Source organism: Chanos chanos, chromosome 5 (assembly GCF_902362185.1).
Source record: "Chanos chanos chromosome 5, fChaCha1.1, whole genome shotgun sequence".
In the NCBI taxonomy this organism is placed as follows: Eukaryota; Metazoa; Chordata; class Actinopteri; order Gonorynchiformes; family Chanidae; genus Chanos; species Chanos chanos.
Window position 1 is genome coordinate 50,794,817 of NC_044499.1, and position 8,793 is coordinate 50,803,609.

Consider the following 8,793-nt stretch of genomic DNA (forward strand, 5'->3'; position numbering starts at 1 on the left):
ATGATCTGTGTGTGTGTGCGTGTGTTGTGTGTATGTGTATGTGTGTGTGTTTGCGTGCGTGCGTAGGTGTGTGTGTGTGAGAGAGAGAGAGAGAGAGAGAGTGAGTCGGTATGGTTAAGAGTCTGAACACTCTTCAAAGAAAGAAAAAAACAGCATGTTACTGTTTAAAAAAACAGTAACATGCTACAGTTTTACAGTTTAAAAAAAAAGAAAAGACAAACTGAAAAGGGTGTTTGAAAACGGGGAATGTGGAAGTTTTGTTTGTTTGTTTTCTAACATATATATATATAAAAACACCTGCTTTGAGAAGCACGGAGCTGTCAGGCTGTTAAAAAGGAAACTGCTTTACTGATGATCAGAAAGGAATTTTTGTAAATATTTTGTGATGCAGAAATGAGAGAAACCCTGAAATGTTCCTATTAATAATGATAATAATAATAATGATGATGATAATAAAGAAAGATTTCAAAAAAAAAATGTTGGCGAAGGACTTTTCTGTTTCTGTTCGTTTGCGTGGTAAACATCTCATTAGTACTCTGATATAAGGCGTGTCTTTAGGTCTGGTGCAGTGTTGAGATTAAATTCAGCCTGTCTGTATGTGTGTGGGAGCCTGGCCTTTTGCTTCATTATATTATTATTACATCACTGAGAACCAAACTGACTCCTTAATCATCTCACCTCCGCTGTTTCTCTGTCACAGTATGGCCTCCCTCAGATTGGTCTCCCCTTTGCTAATGGTCAATTTGATCCTACAGGAAAGTTTTTTTTATTTTTTTCTTCTTTTAATTTTATTGTAGAGATATGGCTTCCCTTTCTCAAAAGTAATTATGTCACTTTCTGTCCAACTTGCGTAGATGACGTCATACAATTCACAGCAGCTGTGTCACACAAAAGTTCTAGAAGTCTTTGTGATGTTCTTACAGTCTGTACACAACTCTGAAGTGGTAATCTAGTTAAATGTGTCCATTAAAGAAAAAACAGTGCATTGCAGTGAATCCACTGATTCTCCTGTGTGACAACACATACAAAGTAATGGTGTTTCACTGTGATGCTTGAACTGCCCTCACACGTTTCTGAGGTTGTCTGGAATCAGAGTCACAGAGATGGGAATGCTGGCTGTGTTAGAGACATGTCAGATTTTTGCTCGCTGACAGATGAGGTAGGTCCGGTTCCGTTTTCATCACCTTAGGCTGACGTGGAGCTTTTGGAAAACACATGCACTTCGACGCAAGAGATTCCGAGAGTTCCGGCCAGTGGACGAGAGTTTTTACAGAGTTCACACTGGAATTTTCTCGGCCGCGTAATGCGGGCCGTCAAAACTACGCGTGACGAAGTTTCGAGTGGACGAGAATTCAGAGACTGTGCAAAACATGTGAAGAGTCAATTGGCATTTAACGTCAGCCAGCCTCCGTCTAGCCTCAGCCCAGCCACCTCTAACGTCAGAATTAGGTCAAAACCAGTTTCGCTTCGTTCACAGTCTGAACAAACAGACCGGTCCTCTCTTGAAATGACTGAGGTGTGAATGTGCTTTGAACCAGTTACAGGGGCTGGACCTTGAAGTTAGGAAGGTATTTGCATCTAATTAGTCGTCTGATCCTTCTCTCTGTGTGAGTGTGTGTGCGTGTGTGTGAGTGTACATTTAAAGGTTATTTATACAGTGATGTTAAATGTGTGCAAAATCTTAAAACACTTAAAAAAAAAAAGGAAGGACACTTATATTTACTGGCAGTTTTAATCTCAGCACCAGAATAAAAAGATTTTTCTTTCCAGTCAACAAGAGTGGCATTTTCCAGATAAATGTGTGTGTGTGTGTGTGTGTGAGAGAGAGAGAGACTGCAAATCTGATACATGCTGCCTACATATACGAGCTTCTGAACTGCTGTGTGTATGTGAGAAACACAGGTTGTTTGTCCTGACTGAGCGAGTGAACAGGATGCTGATGATGTGTGTTGTGGGTTTCTCTCTCTCTGTCTCTCTCTTTCTCTCTCTCTCTGTCTGTCTCTCTCCCTCTCTCTCCTCTGATAGACCACTAGCACACAAACACATTTACCCTAAGTAAAGCATGTCAGGGACTTCAGTTTTAGTTCTGTGTGATATGCTCCATAGCCCATTCCTGTCCAACACTTTGCTCTCCCTTACAATACCACACAGAGCACCACCACTGCTGCTGCTGAGTGCAACACTGAAAACATTTCAACACACTGACGTTTTTTAAGCTGAACTGGTCCTTGTTTTTTCATGGAGTATCTTTCACAAGGTTGCTTTGCATGGCCGGTTCTTTTGACTGAAAAGACTCCTGTTGTGAGAACTTCTGCTAATATTCTCAGAGAGGAAGTTGGTCTGTTTGATTAACAGCACCCCCTCAACTCTAGTCATGTCTGTCTTCCATTTATTTGATGTTTTTTCATAAATGATTGTATAGTCAGGGCACTGACTCAGACCCAGTGTGTGTGTAGGTTGCCAGAACATGTGCATTTGAATATGTTGGTGCAGAGGAGCTAACCCAGAGAATTCATGTCAAAAATTAGCGCATGGGGGGAAACCCGCCTCTTAAAGGCCTCAGTGAGCGTCTGCTTCATTATCACTTTAGACATTCTAGCACAGGCATGCTAGACACATCGTTTCTCTATATGTCCGGTGGTCTGTAGGCGTGAATGTAAATGTGTGTGTGAGAATGTATCATAATATCATCCTGTTCAAGCTTTCAGTCAGCTTTAGGTGGGATGAGACTGGCTGTTTTGTGTGCATGTGTGCATGTGTGTGTATGTGTGTGTGTGTGTGTGTGCGAGAGAGAGAAATCTTTTTAAACCGTCTTTGGTCAATGGTAACATTTCTGCTGACATCTGAAAATTGTACTCAGAAGCAGTCTGTTGTGTGCATGTGTGTGTGTGTGCGTGTGTTTCAGTGCGCGTGCGCATGCATGTGTGTGTGTGAATGAGGCAATTTTCAGTTCCAGAAAAAAAAAGGCAGCTAGTTCCGAGACAGCTGCCTCCCTGGAATGATCCCACCCCTCATGGCAACGCTCCTGCTCTTCCTGACAGTGGGGCTTTGGGAATGATTTGGAGAACTGAAGGCAGTTTTTCACGGTGAGAAAGTCTAAAAGAAGCCCAGCGACGGTTTACACACACACATGACAGCCGATCAAACGGGAGAACAAGGCAGAGCTCACCCAGGCCGCAGCACGTCTGAGCTCATTCAAAGATCTGCGAACAACATTAAAGAGAACGGCTGATTATAAACGCATGTGTAACATTAATGGATCATCTGTCTATCTAAACAACATCTGAAGAACCAAACAATCAAAAAAGAAAGAGAAAAAGGTTGATTTTTGCTTTCCTGTAAATACCATTACGCTGGTGACAAATTTGACTTAAACCAATATTATCATGTTATTTGTTTGTTTGTTTGAAACAGGAGCTGCAGTGCAGTTCCAGAACCATCCGCCCTGGGTGATTCTGTTGAGGCGTTGAGGGTGAATGAGAGGCTGTATTCTGACTGTATCTGGCCGTTTGTGCAGATCCTGCGTTTGCGCGGATCTCTGTCGGCCCTGCGATGAGGTGTGGGATTTGGATCCAGTCGCCCTGTCATAAATATTTAACATGTATCAGCTCTTTTGTCTGTGAATCTGGCTGCCTTAATATTCTGGCAACACTCCACCGAGGGTCCCCCCCCCCCCCCCCTTCCCTCTCATCTCCGGGAAAGTGCCTTTGACACTGAAGATTGGGTTGGTTTTGCTAAGAGAGGAGCAGGTCGATGGAAGTGTTTTTACAGTAAGAACAGAAGAGCAGAAAGCAGAGCGTCCTTTCCTCCCTACCTTAAAACCAGAGAAACGATATCTACACAATCCACTCCACTTTCATAATCAGAAATAAAATAAAAATCACCAGCAAGAACAGACACAGAGTGAAGAACGACCTTGGAGTGAAACAGGCCTTACGTGATAGTTTTTAACTGTCTTTTTTTTCCCCTGTTCGTCACACATCCACAGTCTGTTTTCGATCCTTGATTGTACTGGGTCTACACAATGAGTTTTACACTTCGGTCCTGTGGGAGTCTAAAAAACGACCGAACGCTAATGGAAATACCTGACACGTGACCAAATCACTTCCCGTGATAAAGAGTGAGACAAATTAACACTGGAGTGCCATTCTTTCCCTTTTGGAATTTTCTAGAAAAGTACACAAGCATTTCTGTTTTGTTTTTTTTTCTCTATAGGAGCTGGAAATGAAGAAGGGCTCTTGCCAAAGTGTATGAATGGTGTGTTTTTAACAGTAATCCATGTTCTGTTTGAGCTCACCCACATCTGTTTTAACAATCATAACTGTATATGTGTGTGTGTGTGTGTGTGTGTGTGTGTGTATGTTTGAGAGTAACCCACCCTGCTTCATCTTTCTTTATGTTTTGTATGTGTAGCCCTGGAGATTATACCTTTCCTCCTGTGTGTGTGTGTGTAGCAGTTGAGAGATGCAGAAAACCCTTTGAGTTGGATCCTTGCTCTCTTACAGGTTTGTGTAACCTGACTCTTCCTTCCTCTTAAAACAGTTGATTTTCATTTCTATTATCTCTCTCTCTCTCTCTCTCTCTCTCTCTCTCTCTCACACACACACACACACAAACACACGTGCACATTCAGTCCTAACAGGGCTGCACTGGAAAAATAAAAGTAAAATTAATCTAGACCTGCATATTCATAAACAAACAAGTACACTTTTCCTCTGTGTGTGTGTGTTTGTGTGTTGGTGTGATGGTGTCAGCAAACTATGATGAAATGAGGTCTGTTTTTTGGCTTTTGCATGGTCAGTCATGCAAAATCAGTGTGTTGATGGGATGTCATAGGACATGATTGTGTCATCATTAATTTGATCCTCAGTAGATGTTTCAATATGCACTGTACACTCTGTTTACTCTTTGGTTCTGATCTCTGCCTGTGCTGTATGCTAATTACAGCTGCATGACGACCATTAACTACTGCTCTTACTTCTCAGGACTGTCTGTTGTCTCATGTCGGCTTAGCCATGCACATGCACGTGTGTATTCATTATGTACATCGCTCTGGATAAAAGTATCTGCCAAAGGATTAAATGAAAATGTGAAATGGAAATATGAGTGTATTTGTGTGTGAATGTCGTGCTTATGCGTGTGTGTGTGTGTGTGAATGTCGTGTTTATGAGTGTGTGTGTGTGTGTATGAATGTTGTGTTTATGAGTGTGTGTGTGTTCTCAAATGGCTGATCTCTACAGCATTGCTGATGAACACATTCCTCTCTCAGCACTATAACTTTCTGCCACACAGCACAACACACCAGGACTCCGATCCTCCAAAAGTCAGAGTGGATAATCTGGAACTTTCCTGGGGATCAGTTACGTGTGCATCACCTGTGTGTATTCTGAGCGAGAGAGAGAGAGAGAGAGAGAGAGAGAGAGTGAGAAATGTAATTGATCCAGTGGTGCACCAGTCTCAAAGACTGGACGTGTCTGTCCATGAGACAGTGTGAGAGTCAGGGAGTGGGCAGCGTCTTTGTGAAGAGTTGAAGGACAGATACAGGTCGGCCGCTGGTCTATCGTGTCGTTTTTGTGTGAGGCCCAATCAGAGGTGATATCTGGCTGGTTTGTTTGTGTCCTTGCCAGTCATAAACATACAGGTAAGACAGGTGGAGGTATGTAAAGTGTGTGTTTGTAGGTGCAGGATTCTGCCGTTAAGCCTTAGGGTAAATTCACACGTACACCAACATACACACACACACACACACACACACCAGCTGTTCCACAGCTGCTCAGATCCCAACGGAAAGATGCAATAAACAAGAAACAGGAAAAAACTTCACCCCGCTTAGTGCACGCGCACACACACACACACACACACACAGAGTGCATATTTACAGGTAGACACATGGCATATTGCCATGGAAACACAGTTCAGTGGTAGTTCAGGTTCCACACAGTCACAGGTCTCAGTCTCTGTCCTTATTCAGTCTATCCACTAACACACTCTGTCTGTCACCATATAATTAGTGTGACATGTCATGCTTCTGTTTTCCCTTTGCCTGTGTGTGTGTGTGTGTGTGTTAGCCTGTGCAGATGGGAGCCCATGTAGGCCGAAAACTGACTGACAGACTGTATTTCTGTCATTGCAGATAGGAGCTGTGTGTGTATGTGTGAGAGTATGTATATGTCTTTTCAGGCAGGGGCAGCGTGTGTGTTTGTATGAGTGTGTGTGTGTGTGTTGGGCTCTTTGTGTCTGGACCAGGTGCATAATTATGTCTGCCTCACTCTGCTGCTCTGCCAGTGTTTTAATGGCACTCAAACACACAGAGGTGTGTGTGCATAAACTGCTCATGGACCATCTGCCTATGTGTATGTGCGTGTGTGGTGTGTGTGTGTGTGTGTGCTTGTATACGTTTTTTCATGCAAAGTTCACAGTATGTATATTCCTCTTTTTTACATACCATGGGGAAGCCCCTTCCATACATGGCCTTTTGTGAACCGTGCATATATGTATGTGTGGTGTGTGCGTGCGTGTGTGTGTGTGCGCGTCTGTCTCTATGTGTCTGTGGGAGGGAACACAAATGACAAACTGTGCAGTGAAAATTCTGAGTCTGAGTTTCACAAGATTTACATATATTTACAATGATACTTTCAACAGATAACCCTGACCTTAGGCCCAAAATCAGCTCATTTCAAATGAAACGCTGGAATACTGCACTCTTCAATGCATCTCTATCTCTCTCTCTCTCTCTCTCTCTCTCTCACACACACACACACACACCCTTTGGTCTTGTGTAGTCCCTACTACTATATCCTCCACTTTTTCCATTATGTCTACGCTCACACTATTATTCTCTGTTTTTGTTTCTTTGATTTCTAATTTCTTTTTTAAGTGGTTACCTCTACCTCACATGATTTGATTCCATGCTTTTTTTGAATTGGTGTCTTGAGTTGAATAATTTGACTAGAAGTCGTTATCGGTGGTGAGGACCTTCTGAACTGAGTCTAACCCTGATAGTATGGTTTAAAGTTAGTGTCTGTGTTCCTGGCATCAGTAAGTGTGTTGGATGTGTTGTGTTTGCCTGAGGAGGTTTAGGGATTAAATGTATGTTTGAGTAGTTCCCACTTGTCTGGTCTGACAACAATCAAGACACAGACCCAATGCACTTACACAAATCCGCCACCAATCAAATGCATTTACACAAATCCTCCACCAATCCGATTCACTTGCAGAAGTCTGCCACCAATCCAGTCCACTTACAGAGGCCTTTCACCAATCCAATACACCTATAGAACTCATCCACCAATCAAATACACTTACAGAAGTCTTCCATCAATCCAGTCCATTCACAGAACTCATCCACCAAATCCAGTGCACTTACACAAGTCCTTGAGCGGCAGTGACAGTGAGACCGGGGCACAATGATCTATCACATTCTGTTATACAATCTTACTTATTTGGACCTGAAATTAAACGAGGAGAGAAAGACTGTTTGATGTATCTGTTTTTTTGTTTTTTTTAAACTTTTTTTGTCTGCTCTTTCGTCATAAATTACCTTCTTGTGCTCAATTCTGCTCCTACATAAACCAGTACATCTGCAGGCTGGCTCAATCTTAGAAAACGCCCACACCTTGAGAGAGGAGCCATTTTTTCCACAGATGGAATAACAAAAGCCTCTCTTCTTCAGCAGAGAGCAACTCAGTGAAAAAAAGACTATAGAGTCTCTATCCTCTCTGACTCTCTGTCTGAGGAGGACTGGAGATAAGCCCCTGAAGGAAAGCCTTTTCACCAGCATGGGCCCTGTGTGTGTGTGTGTGTGTGGTTTAACTAATTGCCACTCTTATTGTGTCTGCTTTAGTCGTAACAAAACCTGCATGTCTCACAGGGACCTTGCATATCAGCTTGACACTGTCAATCAAGGCAGCTGAGCACATGGAGTGGCTGTGTTTAAAGTAGGCGGGCTCTGAGAGCTGTCATGAATACAGAGAGGAGAATGTACACTCTCTCAGCATTCTCATTAAACTGACATACGAGAGAGAGAGCGAGAGAGAGACAGAGACAGAGAGAGAGAGAGAGAGATGCTACAAATGTATGCATGTCATTACATGTTCTCCTTGCTGTGATAATAAGACACAAAATTGAATTCTGCTCTTAAAGGATCCCTGTTATTGGCCTGCTGTGAAAAGTGTAATTAAATCAGCAGAATTGCTCTTCCATATGGAATGACTCACGACTCTCTTTCTTCTGCTTTGTATGATACCAATGCATGGAAGGCTGTTAATTAAAAGATGTAAAGCTCTTTGACAATACAAGTGTGAAATTAGAAGGTCTGAGGATAACTTAGCAACCACACGCACATGCACACACACATGCGCACAAACATCTAGCTATGGTCTGTTTTCATTACTTTGTCATTTCTCTGTCAGGGATGCGCATGCGCCTGAGGATGCCAGGCTGTTATGTGGGAGAGAAAAAAAAGAAAAAAAAGAAAAAGACTCGTTTTAGGGTCCTGCACATGAGTAATAGCCCTCGTGTGTATTTTAGAGAATGTCTTAATCTGCTCAGGTCTGCTCAGACACGGTTAAGGTACTCTTGGGTTAATATATCTCACACACACACACGTTTACTCAAATCTCTCTCATTCTCACACACACACACACACACCCTTACAATAATCTCTCTCATTCTCACACACACACACCCTTACAAAAGTCTCTCACATTTTCACACACACACACACACACATACACACACCCTTACAAAAGTCTCTCTCATTCTCAAAAACACTCTCAACATATCATATCCATC